At 45.9% G+C, this 15,653-nt stretch overlaps 1 protein-coding gene across 5 annotated transcripts in view; it reads right to left on the bottom strand.

The window, feature by feature from the left end:
- Positions 1-15,653, bottom strand: part of atrnl1b (attractin-like 1b) — a 1,082,183-nt gene that overhangs the window by 729,633 nt on the left and 336,897 nt on the right. The window lies entirely within an intron of this gene.

Raw genomic sequence — 15,653 nt, 5'->3', positions numbered from 1 at the left:
AATTTTTTTGCTTCAACTAGTATGCAATAGTTCTATAAAGCATTAGGCAAACATGTGAAAAGTTCTGCTTTCATCACAATATGAAAAGAAACAGCTCCTGCGTTCAAAACTTCTGCCAAGAAACACAAGAACTAGGAGCAGAAGTAGACCGTATGGCCCATAGAGCCTGCTCCGCTATTCAATACTATCGTGGCTGACCTTGAGCTTCAATTCCACTTTCCTGCTCGCACCCCATAACCCTGGATTCCCTGTGAGACCAAAAATCTATCTATCCCAGCCTTAAATGTATTCAACGGTGGAGCATCCACAATCCTCTGGGTAGAGAATTCCAAAGATTCACCACCCTTTGAGTGTAGTAATTTCTCATCTCAGTCCTGAATGGTCAGCACCTTACCCTACCCTGCGTTCTAGATTCCCTGACCAGTAGAAACAATCTCTCAGCTTCTACCCTATCAAGCCCTCTCAGAATCTTGTATGTCTCAATTAGATGGCCTCTCATTCTTCTAAACTCCAGAGAATATAGGCCCAACTTACTCAGCCTATCATAGGACAACGCCCTCATCCCAGGGGCCAATTTAGTACATCATCGCTGCACCACCTCCAGAGCACGTATATTGTTACGACCAGGTGAAAAAGGTGTCTGGGGGTCTTTTACTGTCTTCACCTAGTCTTATTGTAACAAGGTTTGATTTTTAAACACTGGTTTGAGCTCCTCCCTTGGTGAATCCTTGTTCACCACTTTCCAATTATAAGGCAAAGAAATGAGCACACCAGGTTTTCTTAGGTTTAAAGAAAAGTAAAATTTATTAAAACTTAAACTCTAATTCGGTTAACGCCTACGAATGTACAACGTGCCCACGTTACCATGCACACGTGATACACACATGCAAATAGGGACAGAAAAGAGAAGACAAATAAAGTAGAGAAGTTTGAGACAGTCTTTGAAGGCGGTTTCTCGTTACTGTTTCTGTGTTTCCAGCTTGCCGTAGAGACTTTGATTGTTGACAGCTCTTACTTTTCGTTGGGGCCCAGTATTCTTCTTAAACCTTGTTCATGAAGGAGACTTTTCTCTCTTTGAATTTACGTGTCATCAATGGTTTCTGAAGCTGGTGAGAACAGACAGGAGAGAGGTCTTTTCCAGTCTAGGAGCAAACAGCTTTCTGAGTTTCTTTCTCTTAGCAAGTTCAAACTTCAAACAGCCAGTTAGTCATGTGGCTAAACTGGCCTGTCCAGGTCTTCAGTATATTGGAGAAGGCGGCACTGCGTCCTTTGTTCCAACACTGTCTGCTAGCATGCAAATGTCTTTCCAGTCAGGGGCTTGGCAATTCCTCGTGATAGGCCCTCTTGTCTTCCCAGCCACAATTTTAAGTTTTAATGCTCATGTGGCGAAATGATGTGTGCCTCAGTCTTGGCAGGTGGGGGCATACATGACAATATCCTTTCTGAAATGTGGAGACCAAAACTTCCAGGTGCAGTCTCACCAAAGCCCTGTACAATTTTAGTAAGACTTCTTTATTCCCCTACTCCAATCCCCTTGCAATAGAGGCCAATATGAGATTTGCCTTCCTAATACCCTGCTGCACCTGCATGTTAACTTTGTGCGTTCCTTATACAAGTACCCCCAAGTGTCTCTGAACATCAATACTTACCAATTTCACACCTTTTAAAAAATATTCTGCTTTTCCATTTTTACAAACAAAGTGAACAACTTCACACTTCCCTACATTATACTCGATTTGCCATCTTGTTGTCCACTCACTTAACCTGTCTATATCTCTTTGCAGCCTCTCTACGTCTTCTCCGCAGCTTACCTTTCCACCGAGCTTTGTATCATCAACAAACTTAGATATATTACTCTCGTTCTGTTCATCTAAATCAGTAACAGAGTATAAATAGCTGAGGTCCCAGCACTGATTGTTGCTGCACCCCACTATTCACTGCCTGCCAACTTAAAAATGCCCCATTTATGCCCATTCTCTGCTTCCTGTCAATTAACCAATCCTCTATCCATGCTAATATACTACCCCCTATAGCATGAGCTCTTATCTTGCCTATTAATTTTTCGTGTGGCACTTTATCAAATGTCTTTTGAAAATCCAGGTATACATCTACTAGTCCCACTTTACCTACCCTACTAGTTACATCCTCCACCCCCTTTCCCCCCACCCCCTCGCACCCCCTCCCCTGCCCCCCCTACAGCCCCCTTCCCAGCTCCCTCCACCCCCTCCCCAGCTGCCCCCCGCACCATCTTCCCCTCGCACCCCCTTCCCCGACCCACCCTACAGCCCACTTCCCAGCTCCCCCTCGCACCCCCTTCCCTCCACCCCTTCCCCTCGCACCCCCTCCTCCCCACTGGCATCAACCTATCCCTGAGCAGGTGCCTTAACAACCCCACTGCCTTGAGGGCGCCTCGGGAGAGACCAAGGCTAAGGGAGTAAACCCTAACAGAAAATCCGGAGCGGAAGCCCGAAGGCGGTCACGTGTCACCTTTGGCATGTTTCTGGCAGTTCCTGCAGCCATACCGGTGCCAAACGTTGTGCTCTGCACTCCTTTGGACCCCACCAGGAAGGCCGAGAGAGGGGTTTTGACGCTTGGGCAACTCACAGCCTCCATACATCCGCCCAGGCATGCGCCATGGAGAGATCACTCCATAGTCGCCTCACAGTGACCAAAACAACACAGAAGGCAGCAGTTATGGGTTATACGTCCAGCTCAATTGGCATAGAGATTGGGCGCCACGGGTTGCCTTTGTTGATGGGAGAGTTCATCACATCTCACTGAACAGCTACCGCCCGCCTCAAACCGGGCAGCCCCCAGTCAGTAAGGTTCTGTCCCGCCACAGTCCACCTGCTTCAATGGGTGCTTGGAGCTCAGGGTCATTGCCCAACCAGTGGACTGTAACAGCGCACCAAACAGGACAAGAAAAGGAAAGAAGGTACCAGCCCTTCGTTTTGCAAGCTGGACCGTCAGATGTGTGTGTCCTGGCCTGTCGGAAGACCTTACACAAATCAACAATTCTCGGAAGACCGCCGTCGTTAACAACGAGCTCAGTAGACTCAATGCGGACATTGCAGCACTTCAGGAGACACTCCTCCCTGCGAGCAGATCCCTAAGAGAGCAAGACTACATATTTTTCTGGCAGGGTAGGGATCCTGAAGAACCAAGACAGCATGGAGTGGGCTTCACCATCAGAAACTCTTTGCTCAGCATGATAGAGCCACCCTCAAAAGGCACGGAATGCATACTGTCCATCCGACTGTTCACCGCCTCTGGCCCAGTACGCCTACTCAGCATCTATGCTCCAACACTCTGCTCCCCACTTGAAGTTAAAGACCAGTTCTACGAGGAACTCCATAATATCATTAGTAGCATCCCCAATACCAAACACCTGTTCCAGCTGGGGGACTTGAATGCCAAAGTTGGGGCCGACCATGACTCATGGCCCTCCTGCCTTGGGCTCTATGGCATTGGAAGGATGAATGAGAATGGACAGAGACTGCTTGAGTTGTGTACCTATCATAACCTCTGCATCACCAACTCGTTCTTTCATACTAAACCCTGTCACCAGGTTTCTTGGAGGCACCCAAGATCACGTTGTTCGCACCAGCTGGACCTCATAGTCACAAGGCGAGCCTCTTTAAACAGCGTTCAAATCACACGCAGCTTCCACAGTGCGGACTGTGACATCAACTACTCCCTGGTGTGCAGCAAGGTTAAACTCAAACCAAAGAAGCCACATCACTCCAAGCAGAAGGGCCGCCCAGACATCAACACGAGTAGAATTTCTTATCCACAGCTGTTACATAAGTTTCTAAATTCACTTGAAAAAACTCTTCAAAACACTCCTACAGGGGATGCAGAGTCCAAGTGGGCCCACATCAGAGACGCCATCTATGACTCAGCAATGACCACCTATGGCAAATGCGTGAAGCAGAATGCAGACTGGTTTCAATCTCACTTTGAAGAGCTGGAACCTGTCATAGCCGCTAAGGGCATTGCACTGCTGAACTACAAGAAAGCCCCCAGCGAGATAACATCCGTGGCACGAAAAGCAGCCAGAAGTGCTGCACAAAGAACAGCCAGGCGCTGCGCAAATGACTACTGGGAACAACTATGCAGTCATATTCAGCTGGCCTCTGACACCGGAAACATCAGAGGAATGTACGATGGCATTAAGAGAGCTTTTGGTCCAACCATCAAGAAGATCGCCCCCCCCCCACCTCAAATCTAAATCATGGGACAGAATCACTGACCAACGCAAGCAAATGGACCGCTGGGTGGAGCACTACCTAGAACTGTACTCCAGGGAAAATGTTGCCACTGAGACCGCCCTCAATGCAGCCCAGCCTCTACCAGTCATGGATGAGCTGGACGTACAGCCAACAAAATCGGAACTCAGTGATGCCATTGATTCTCTAGCCAGCGGAAAAGCCCCTGGGAAGGACGGCATTACCCCTGAAATAATCAAGAGTGCCAAGCCTGCTATACTTTCAGCATTCTACGAACTGCTTTGCCTGTGCTGGGACGAGGGAGCAGTACCACAGGACATGCGCGATGCCAATATCATCACCCACTATAAAAACAAGGGTGACGGCGGTGACTGCAACAACTACCGTGGAATCTCCCTGCTCAGCATAGTGGGGAAAGTCTTCGCTCAAGTCACTTTAAACAGGCTCCAGAAGCTGGCTGAGCGTGCCTACCCTGAGGCACAGTGTGGCTTTCGAGCAGAGCGATCCACCATTGACATGCTGTTCTCCCTTCGCCAAATACAGGAGAAATGCCGTGAACAACAGATGCCCCTCTACGTTGCTTTCATTGATTCCACCAAAGCCTTTGACCTCGTCAGCAGACGTGGTCTCTTCAGACTAATAGCAAAGATCGGATGTCCACCATTGCTACTAAGTATCATCACCTCATTCCATGACAATATGAAAGGCACAATTCAGCTTAGCGGCGCCTCATCAGACCCCTTTGCTATTCTGAGCGGCGTGGAACAGGGCTGTGTTCTCACACCTACACTGTTCAGGATCATCTTCTCCCTGCTGCTCTCACATGCGTTCAAGTCTTCAGAAGGAATTTTCCTCCACACAAGATCAGGTGGCAGGTTGTTCAACCTTGCCCGTCTAAGAGCGAAGACCAAAGTACGGAAAGTCCTCATCAGGGAACTCCTCTTTGCTGACGACGCTGCATTAACATCTCACACTGAAGAGTGTCTGCAGAGGCTCATCGACAGGATGGCGGCTGCCTGCAACGAATTTGGCCTAACCATCAGCCTCAAGAAAACGAACATCACGGGAAAGGCTTCCACTGCTATGTCCAGACGAGCCAAGAGAGTGTGGGAAAATGGCGCACTGACACGGAACACAAAAGTCCGAGTGTATCAAGCCTGTGTCCTCAGTACCTTGCTCTACGGCAGTGAGGCCTGGACAACGTACGTCAGCCAAGAGCGACGTCTCAACTCATTCCATCTTCGCTGCCTCTGGAGAATCCTTGGCATCAGGTGGCAGGACCGTATCTCCAACACAGAAGTCCTCGAGGCGGCCAACATCCCCAGCTTATACACCGAGTCAGCGGCGTTTGAGATGGCTTGGCCATGTGAGCCGCATGGAAGATGGCAGGATCCCCAAGGACATATTGTACAACGAGCTCGTCACTGGTATCAGACCCACCGGCCGTCCATGTCTCCGCTTTAAAGACTTCTGCAAACGCGACATGAAGTCCTGTGACACTGACCACAAGTCGTGGGAGTCAGTTGCCAGTGACTGCCAGAGCTGGCGGGCAGCCATAAAGGCGGGGCTAAAGTGTGGCGAGTTGAAGAGACTTAGCAATTGGCAGGAAAAAAGACAGAAGCACAAGGGGAGAGCCAACTGTGTAACAGCCCCGACAACCAATTTTATCTGCAGCACCTGTGGAAGAGTCTTTCACTCTAGAATTGGCTTTTATAACCACTCCAAGCACTGCTTCACAAACCACTGACCACCTCCAGGCACCTCGAGACAAGGAGGCCAAAGAAGAAGAGTTACATCCTCAAAAACCTCTAATAAATTTGTCAAACAGGATCTCCCTTTTGTAAAACCATGCTGACTTGTTCTAATCATGCTATGCTTTACCAAGTGCAAGTTAAGACTTCTTAAAAAATAGTTTCCAGCATCTTCCCAATGACTGATGTTCGGCTAACTGGCCTGTCGTTCCCTGTTATCTCCATATCTCCTTTCTTGTAAAGCGGGTTAACATTTGCCAACTTACAATCTGACAGGACCATTCATGAATCTAAGGAACTCTGGAAAATCATAACCACGCATCCACTATCTCTGCAGCTATCTCTTTTAGAACCCTAGGATGTAGGCCATCCGGTCCCGGGCACTGTCAGATTTTAGTCCCTCAAGTTTGTCCAATACTTTTTCTCGGCTGATATCAATATCCTTAATTTCCTCACTCTTTTTAGCCCCTAGGTAACTGCCTATTTCTGGTATCAAACTTGTGTCTTCTACTGTGAAGACAAACACAAAATATTTGTTCAATGCCTCTGCCATTTTGTCATTCCCTCTGATGATTTCTCATGTCAGCAGATTTCCTTCCCTAAAGGACATTACTGAACCAGATGGGAAGGAATACAATCAGGAGTCCTCAACATTAACTCTGGACCCCATGAAGTGGCATGGCATCAGGTCAAACATGGGCAAGGAAACCTCCTGCTGATTATCACCTACTGCCTCCCCTTGGCCAATGAATCAGTGCTTCTCCATGTTGAACACCACTTGGAAGAAGCACAGAGGGTAGCAAGGGCACAAAAAAGACTCTGGGTGGGGGGCTTCAATGCCCATCACTAAGAGTGATTCAGCAGCACCATTACTGACCGAGCTGGTCAAGTGCTAAAGGACATAGCTGCCAGACTGGGCCTGCGGCTGGTGGTGAGGGAACCAAGAGGGAAAAACCTACTTGGCCTCGTTCCAACCAATCTACCTGTCACAGATGCATCGGTCCATGACAGTCTTGCTAAGAGTGACCACCACACACTGCTTGTGGAGACAAACTCCCGTCTTCACATTGAGGGTACCTGCCATAGTGTGTGGCACGGCCACTGTGCTAGATTTCGAACAGATCTAACAACTCAAAGCTGGGCATCCATGAGGTACTGTGGGCCATCAGCAACAGCAGAATTGTATTCAATCACAATGTATAACCTCATGGCCCGGCATATCCCCCACTCTACCAGTACCATCAAGCCAGGGGATCAACCCTGGTTCAATGAAGAGTGCAGGAGGGCAGCACCAGGCATACCTAAAAATGAGGTGTCAGCCTGGTGAAGCTACAACACAGGAATACATGTACGCCAAACAGCAGAGGCAACATGCAATAGACAGGGCCATGCAATCCAACGGATCAGATCTAAGCTCTGCAGTCCTGCCACATCCAGTTGTGAATGGTGGTGGGCAATTAAACAACTGATGGGAGGAGGCGGCACCATAAATATTCCCATCCTCAATGATGGGGGAGCCCAGCACATCAGTGCAAAAAACACGGCTGATGCATTTGCTACCATCTTCAGCCAAAAACGCCGAGTTGATGGCCCATCTTGGCCTACACCAGAGGTCCCCAGCATCACAGATGCCAGTCTTCAGCCAATCCGATTCACTTTGAGTGATATCTAGAAACAGCTGAAGGCACTGGATACTGCAAAGGCTATGGGTCCTGACAACATTCCGGCAATGGTACTTGAGACATGTGGTCCAGAACTAGCTGAGCCCCTAGCCAAGCTGTTCCAGTACAGCTACAATACTGGCATCTACCCGGAAATGTGGAGAATTGCCCAGGTATGTCCTGTACACAAAAAGCAGGACAAGTCCTACCTGGCCAATTACTGCCCAGTCTACTCTCGATCATCAGTAAAGTGATGGAAGGGGTCATAGTCAGTGCTATCAAGCAGCACTTGCTCAGCAATAACCTGCTCACTGACGCTCAGTTTGGGTTCTGCCAGGGCCACTCAGCTCCTGACATCATTACAACCTTGGTCCAAAGATGGACAAAAGAACTGAACTCCAGAGGCGAGATGAGTGCGATTGCCCTTGACATCAAGGCAGCATTTGACCGAGTACGGCATCAAGGAGACCTAGCAAAACAGAAGTCAATGGGAATCAGGGGGAAAACTCTCCGCTGCTTGGTGTCATACCTAGCACAAAGGAAGATGGTTGTGGTTGTTGGAGGTCAATCATCTCAGCTCCAGGATATCACTGCAGGAGGTCCTCAGGGTAATGTCCTCGGCCCAACCATCTTCAGCTGCTTCATCAATGACCTTTCCTCCATCATAAGGTCAGAAGTGGGGATGTTCGCTGATGATTGCACAATGTTCAGCACCATTCGCGACTCCTCAGTTACTGAAGCAGCCCATGTCAATATGCAGCAGACTTGGTCAACATCCAAGCTTGGGCTGATAAGTGGCAAGTAACATTCGCACCACACAAGTGCCAGGCAATGACCATCTCCAACAAGACAGAATCTAACCATCTCCCCTTGACATTCAATGGCATTACAATCATTGAATCCCACACTATCAACATCCTGGGATTACCATGGACCGGAAACTGAAATGGACCAGCCACATAAATGCTGTGGCTACAAGATCAAGTCAGAGGCTGGGAATTCTGCGGCGAGTAACTCACCTCCTGTCTCCCCAAATCCTGTCCACCATCTACAAGGCACAAGTCAGGAGTGTGATGGAATACTCTCCACTTGCGTGGATGGGTGCTGCTCCAACAACACTCAAGAAGCTTGATATCATCCAGAGCAAAGCAGCCCGCTTGATTGGCACCCCATCCACAACCCTCAACTTTCACTCCCTCCACCACCACAGTTGCAGCTATGTACCATCTACAAGATGCACTGCAGCAACTCACCAAGACTCCTTCGACAGTACCTTCCAAACCCATGACCTCTACCACCTAGAAGGACAAGGGCAGCAGATGCATGAGAACACCACCATCTGCAAGTTCCCTTCCAAGCCACACACCATCCTGACTTGGAACTATATTGCCATTCCTTCAATGTCACTGGATCAAAATCCTGGAACTCCCTTCCTCACAGCACTGTGGATGTACCTACACCACAAGGACTGCAGCGGTTCAAAAACGCAGCTCAGCATCATCTTCTCAAGGGCAATTAGGGATGGGTAATACATGTTGGCCTAGCCGATGATGCCCACATCCCATGAACAAATAAAAAAAACAGCTTTGATACACAGATGAATTACATAATCCTCCATGCTAAAATCTATTTTTCAAAGTATTGCGTGCTAACGAGAACATTTATTGACAACTTAAAGACGAGAATAAATTACATGGAACAAAACATATTACTTCTTCTCTAATTACTAAACAAAATGATAGTCATCCTATGATTGCACAAGATGCCCCAATGTGAAATAATTTGTATAGGGTATTTTGTCTGGTGCAAAAATGCATGATGTTGGTATTAAAAAAAAGCCATTATCTTTTAAGAACTTAAGAAATATGAGCAGGAATAGGCCATACAACCCCTTGAGCCTGCTTTGCCATTCAATAAGATCATAGTTGATCTTCTACCTCAACTTTAATTTCCCACGCTCTCCCCATATACCTTTATTCTGAGTGTCCAAAAATCTATTTATCTCGGTGTTGAATATACTCAATTTTTGGTTTTGTGGACTTCTGCAAAAACTTTATAGCATAAATGTAACATTGCACAAAAAGGAAAGATGTAAACCTCCCTTCTGAAAACAATGTCTTGAACTTACAGTCAGAGTTTTACGGCACAGAAACAGGTCCTTCGGCCCAAAGCGCCTGCGCCAACCATCAAGCACCGGTCCAAACTGACCCCATTTCCCTGCACTTGGCCCGTAGCCTTGTCTGGTGTGGCGTTTCAAGTGCTCATCTAAATACGTCTTAAATGTCGTGAGTGTTCCTGCCTCTACCACCTCTTCAGGCAGTGTTCCAGTTTCCAACCACCTTCTGGGTGAAAAGATTCCTCCTCAACTCCCCTCTAAACCTCCTGCCCCTTCCCTTAAATCTATGCCCCCTTGTTATTGATCCCTCTGCTAAGGGAAAATGTTTCTTCCTATCTATCCTATCAATGCCCTCATAATTTTGTATACCTCAATCAGGTCCCCCCTCAGCCTTCTCTGCTCCAAGGAAAACAACCCCAGCCTATCCAGTCTCCTCAAAATTGAAATGCTCCAGCCCAGGCAACATCCTGGTGAATCTCGTCTCCACCCTCTCCAGTGCAATCACATCCTTCCTACAGTGTGGTGACCAGAACTATATACAGTACTCCAGCTGTGGCCTAACCAGCGTTTTATACAGCTCCATCATAACGTCCCTGCTCTTATATTCGGCTAACAAAGGCAAGTATCACATATGCCTTCCTAACCACCTTACCTACCTGTGCTGCTGCCTTCAGTGATCTACGGACAAGTACACCAAGGTCCCACTGACCCTCTGTACTCCCTAGGGTCCTACCATCCATTGTATCATTGCCTTGTTCAACCTCCCAAAGTGCATCACCTTACAATTCTCAGGATTAAACTCCATTTGCCACAGCTCTGCCCATCTTACCAGCCCATCTGTATCGTCCTGTAATCTAAGGCTTTCCTCCTCACTATTTACGACACCACCAATTTTCATGTCATCTGCGAACTTACTGACCATATCTCCTATATTCATGTCTAAATCATTCCTTTACAGTACAAACAGTAAGGGTCCCAGCACTGATCTCTGTGGTATCCCACTGGTCACAGGCTTCCATTCACAAAAACAACCCTCGACCATCACCCTCTGCCTCCTTCCACTAAGCCAATTTTGTATCCAATTTGCCAAATTACCCTGGATCCCATGGGCTCTTACCTTCTTAACCAACCTCCCATGCGGGAACTTATCAAAAGCCTTACTGAAGTCCATGTAGACTACATCAACTGCTTTACCCTCATCTACACATTTAGTCACCGCCTCCGAAAAATTCAATCAAGTTAGTTAGACACGATCTCCCCCTGACAAAGCCATGCTGACTATCCCTGATCAATCCCTGCCTCTCCAAATGGAGATTAATCCTGTCTCTCAGAATTTTTTCCAATAATTTCCCTACCACTGATGTTAGACTCACTGGTCTATAATTACCTGGTTTATCCCTGCTACCCTTCTTGAATAATGGTACCACATTCGCTGTCCTCCAGTCCTCTGGCACTTCTCCTGTGTCAGAGCCCCTTCTATCTCCTCCCTTGTCTCACATAGCAACCTGGGATACATCTGATCTGGGCCTGGGGATTTATCCACCTTTAAGCCCGCTAATACAGCTAATATTTCCTCCTTTTCAATGCTAATTTGATCAAGTATATCACAATCTCCCCCACCCCCGATCACTACACCTACATCGTCCCTCTCCATAGTGAACACAGCTGAAAAGTAATCGTTCAAAACCTCACCTATATCCTCCGGTTCCACATACAGATTGCCACTTTGATCCCTAATGGGCCCCACTTTTTCCCTGGTTATCCTCTTGCCCCTAACATACTTATAAAACGCCTTCGTATTTTCCATTATCTTGTCTGCCAGTGATTTTCCATGCTCCCTCTTCGCTCTCCTAATTACTTTATTAAGTACTCCCCTACACTTTCTATTGTCCTCTAGGGCCTCCACTGTTTTCAGCACTCTGAGTCTGCCATACGCCTCCTTTTTTTCCTTTATCCAATCCTCTATATCCCTTGACATCCAGGGTTCCCTTGACCTGTTGGTCCTACTCTTCACCTTTACAGGAACATGCTGGACCTGAACCCTCACAATTTCCTTTCTAAATGACTCCCACTGGTCGGATGTAGACTTTCCTCTAAGAAGCTGCTCCCAGTTAACTTTGGCCAGACGCTGTTTTATCATATTGAAATCTGCCTTCCCCCAGTTCTGTACCCTTATTTTCAGTCCCTCGATGCCCTTTTCTATAACAACCTTAAATCTTAGAGTTATGGTCACTATCCCCGAAATTCTCCCCCACTGCCACTTCTACCATTTGTCCGCTTCATTCCCTAGGATTAAGTCCAGTACCGCTCCCCCTCTTGTAGGAGTCTCTACATGCTGGCTCAAAAAGCTCTCCTGAATGCACTTGAAGAATTCCGCCCCCTTTAAGCCTTTTACACTAAGACTATTCCCTCTAACATAGGGGAAGTTGAAATCCCCTACTATTATTACCCTATTATTTTTTCACCTCTCTGAGATTTGCTTATATACCTGCTCCTCTATCACTGCCTGACTGTTTGGAGGCCTGTAGTACATTCCCAGCCAAGTGGGTATCACTTTTTGTTTTCAAGTTCTACCCATATGGCCTCATTAGAGGAATCCTCTAAGATATCATCCCTCCTTACTGCAGTAATTGACTCTTTAATCAACAGTGCAATGCGACCTTCTCTTTTATCCCCTCCCATCACGGCTGAACATTCTATACCCTGGGATATTAAGCTGCCAGTCCTGCCCGTCCCTCAACCATGTCTCAATGACAGCAATATCATATTCCCATGTGTTAATCAATGCCTCAATTCATCTGCCTTACTAGTAAGACACCTTGCATTAAAATAGATACAATCCAGCCTTGCATTATTTGCGAGCCTTAACAGGGCTACATTTACTCTGCCCTCCAGACTGACTTAGATTCACATTTATATTTGATTGTACATGACCCCCTACTGTTTTCATTCTGTATCCCATCCCCCTGCCAAATTAGTTTAAACCCCCCCCCGCAAACAGCACTAGCAAACCTCTCAGCAAGGATGCTGGTCCTGTTCCAGTTCAGGTGCAACCTGTCCATCTTATACAGATCCCACCTTCGCCAGAAACAGGCCCTGTGATCCAGGAAACTAAAGCACTCCCTCCTGCACCATCTCCCCAATCATGCATTCGTCTGCTCTAACCTCCTATTCATATACTCACTAGCCCATGGCACTGGAAGACACGCAGAGATTGCAACTCTTGAGGTCCTACTTTTCAATCTGCCACCTAGCTCCATAAATTCTTTTTGCTGGACCTCATCCCTCTTTCTCCCTATGTCATTGGACCACAACCTTTGGCTGTGCACCCTCACCTTCCAGAATACTTTGTAGCTGCTCAGTGATATCCAAGACCCTTGCATCAGGGAGGCAACATACCATCCTGGAATCATGTCTACATTCTTCCTACATTACAACAGTGACTACACTTCAAAAAATACTTCACTGGCTGTAAAGGGCTTTGAGACATCTGGTGGTCATGAAAAGCACTATATAAATGCAAGTCTGTCTTTCTTTCCAATAGCCTGGGTATTTAATAGAATAAAATTGAACATATGAAATATCCATTATAATGTGCTTGAACAAAATTATTAAAACCTTACTTAACGGAGTTATTCCCTCCCCAACATTTACGAAGACAAAAGTTATAATCCCATTAGCTAAGCAAGGAAAAAAGATAATATAGTTTCTAACCTGTCAAAAATTTTATAAGGATCCCTTTTATTTTACGTACATACGAACAAGGAGCAGGAGTAGGCCACTCGGCCCTTCGAGCCTGCTCCGCCATTCAATAAGTTCATGGCTGAACTGATTACTCCACATTTCCACCTGCCGCCGATAACCTTCCACACCCTTTTGATCTCATTAAAAAACTTGTGTCAACTCTTGCTGATCTCAGATGTCTGCCAACACCACTCTATAACCAGCTGCTATGAAATGAACAAAATTGCCCAACGGTGACCTGTTCTCCAATTTTCACTGCAGGTAAGTGCTTGTTCCAGCTCAGTGCCTATCTTCATTGGCATGGTTGATATTGGGAGCTTTAGATGGGTACAAGTGTGGCTATGCTGCAAGAATTTTATGGAATTTAATGGTTAAATGGTTTTCCGCAGTTTATAGTAATAGTACAATATAACAGTAGTGTTCATTGTGTGATCAACACAAATGCCATGACAAATTGGCACAATGAAGTGGATCCCAAAGCCTATTTCTGCCTGTAATTTCCCCATGATGAGTTCTGTTCTGAACTACATTGTAGTGGGAGTGCGCCTGGCAGACAGACAGAAGCCCGGAGATTCTTCAAAGAGGGAAATTCAGGAAAGGAAAAGGCACAGTTTCACAATATTGTTGCGCTCCATACTTGAATAGATACATGCATTATTCCTGCACCAGCTTGCAAAGTGAATTTCTCTTTCCAATCTCCTTACTGTTTCCTATGACACAACTCCCCAAATGGTCAGAGGTTGGAAACATTTTTGCTTGAACCAACAATGAATCAAAAGGCAGAGAAGTAGAGACATTCCAGCACAAAAGCCATTATGCCTGCACAGTGCTCGCTCCATACAGAACTATTCACTTGCATTTCCCTGCTCCGTCACCATGCCCTTGATACTAAATATTTGTATCTTTCATTTGTTTATCTAATTACTTCAAAATGTGATCAATTCAGCTTCAAGAGCCACTGTGGTGCTGCATTCCAATTATAAATAACATTTTCCAAGAATAAATTCTTTTAAACTCGCTCTTTATGTGTCCAGTATTAATCATAATGCTGATAAGCACACAATGGAAATGGCATTCCACTTTATGCCCTCTTTAAAAATGCTGAATTCTATTAGATTCCCCCTTGTCTTTCTCTCCTCCAGTGAAAACAGTTATAGTTTTCCTAATTCTCTCGTCAGAATTATCACCTCTCATCCCCACTATCAGCCTAGTAAATTTATTTTCTATTTTATCCATGGTTCCAACAGCCTTTCTATAATGAAATGGTCAAAACTGCACAAAGTTCTGCAACTGTGACTTGTCCAGACTGTTGTCAGATTTACCACCTCTATTTTTGTACTCAATGTACGCATATATAAACCCGGAATCTTATTTGTCCTTCCTATAAGATTTCCACCTATAATCCAGCTTTAAACATTCCGTGTATTGTTCTGTCCCTCCACTCCATTGAGAACTTTACTATTTGGAAATAATTTCTATTCTGTTTGTTCTCCTCAAATCCACCCCCAAAAATGTGCTCATTAACATTTATCTACACTATTTGCCACCTATCTCTGAACACCCTCGAGTTGTCTATCCTCTTGCAGTTTCCAACATCTTTCCTCATAGCATGCCAGTTTGATAGCATCAGCCAACATTGATATCATTCTTTCTATGCACACGTCTGAATTGGCGATGTATATAGAATTGAGGTTCCAACACAGAGCTCTAAGGTACACCATCATATATAACCTACCAATGTAGATAAACATTCATTTTGTTCTATTTTTATCTATATATCCTTCAAGCACTTTCTACCTCGCCATTATTTTACCTCTAATACCAGTGGATTTAATTTTCAGAACATATCTTTTGTGTGATTCACTGTCAAATGGCTTTGAAAATCATAATATATAACATTTGCTGAATTCACTTTGTTAATTCCTTCAAGAATCTGAGCAGGTTAGAATGGCCTGCCGTGTATAAATCTATGTTAACTGTTTTGGATTAACTCTCATCTTTTCAAATGGAACATTGCTAAGCCAAAAATTAAATTGCTTCATTATTTACTCAGATGCAACTGAACCTACAAATAGGCAGGCTTTTGGACTCTTTTCAGTACATAAGCTAATAATGTAACGCAATGTTAAGGCATCAAATGCTGCTGCTTCGT

This window comes from Heterodontus francisci, chromosome 20 (assembly GCF_036365525.1).
Source record: "Heterodontus francisci isolate sHetFra1 chromosome 20, sHetFra1.hap1, whole genome shotgun sequence".
In the NCBI taxonomy this organism is placed as follows: domain Eukaryota; kingdom Metazoa; phylum Chordata; class Chondrichthyes; order Heterodontiformes; family Heterodontidae; genus Heterodontus; species Heterodontus francisci.
This window is presented reverse-complemented; position numbering and strand designations above follow the sequence as displayed.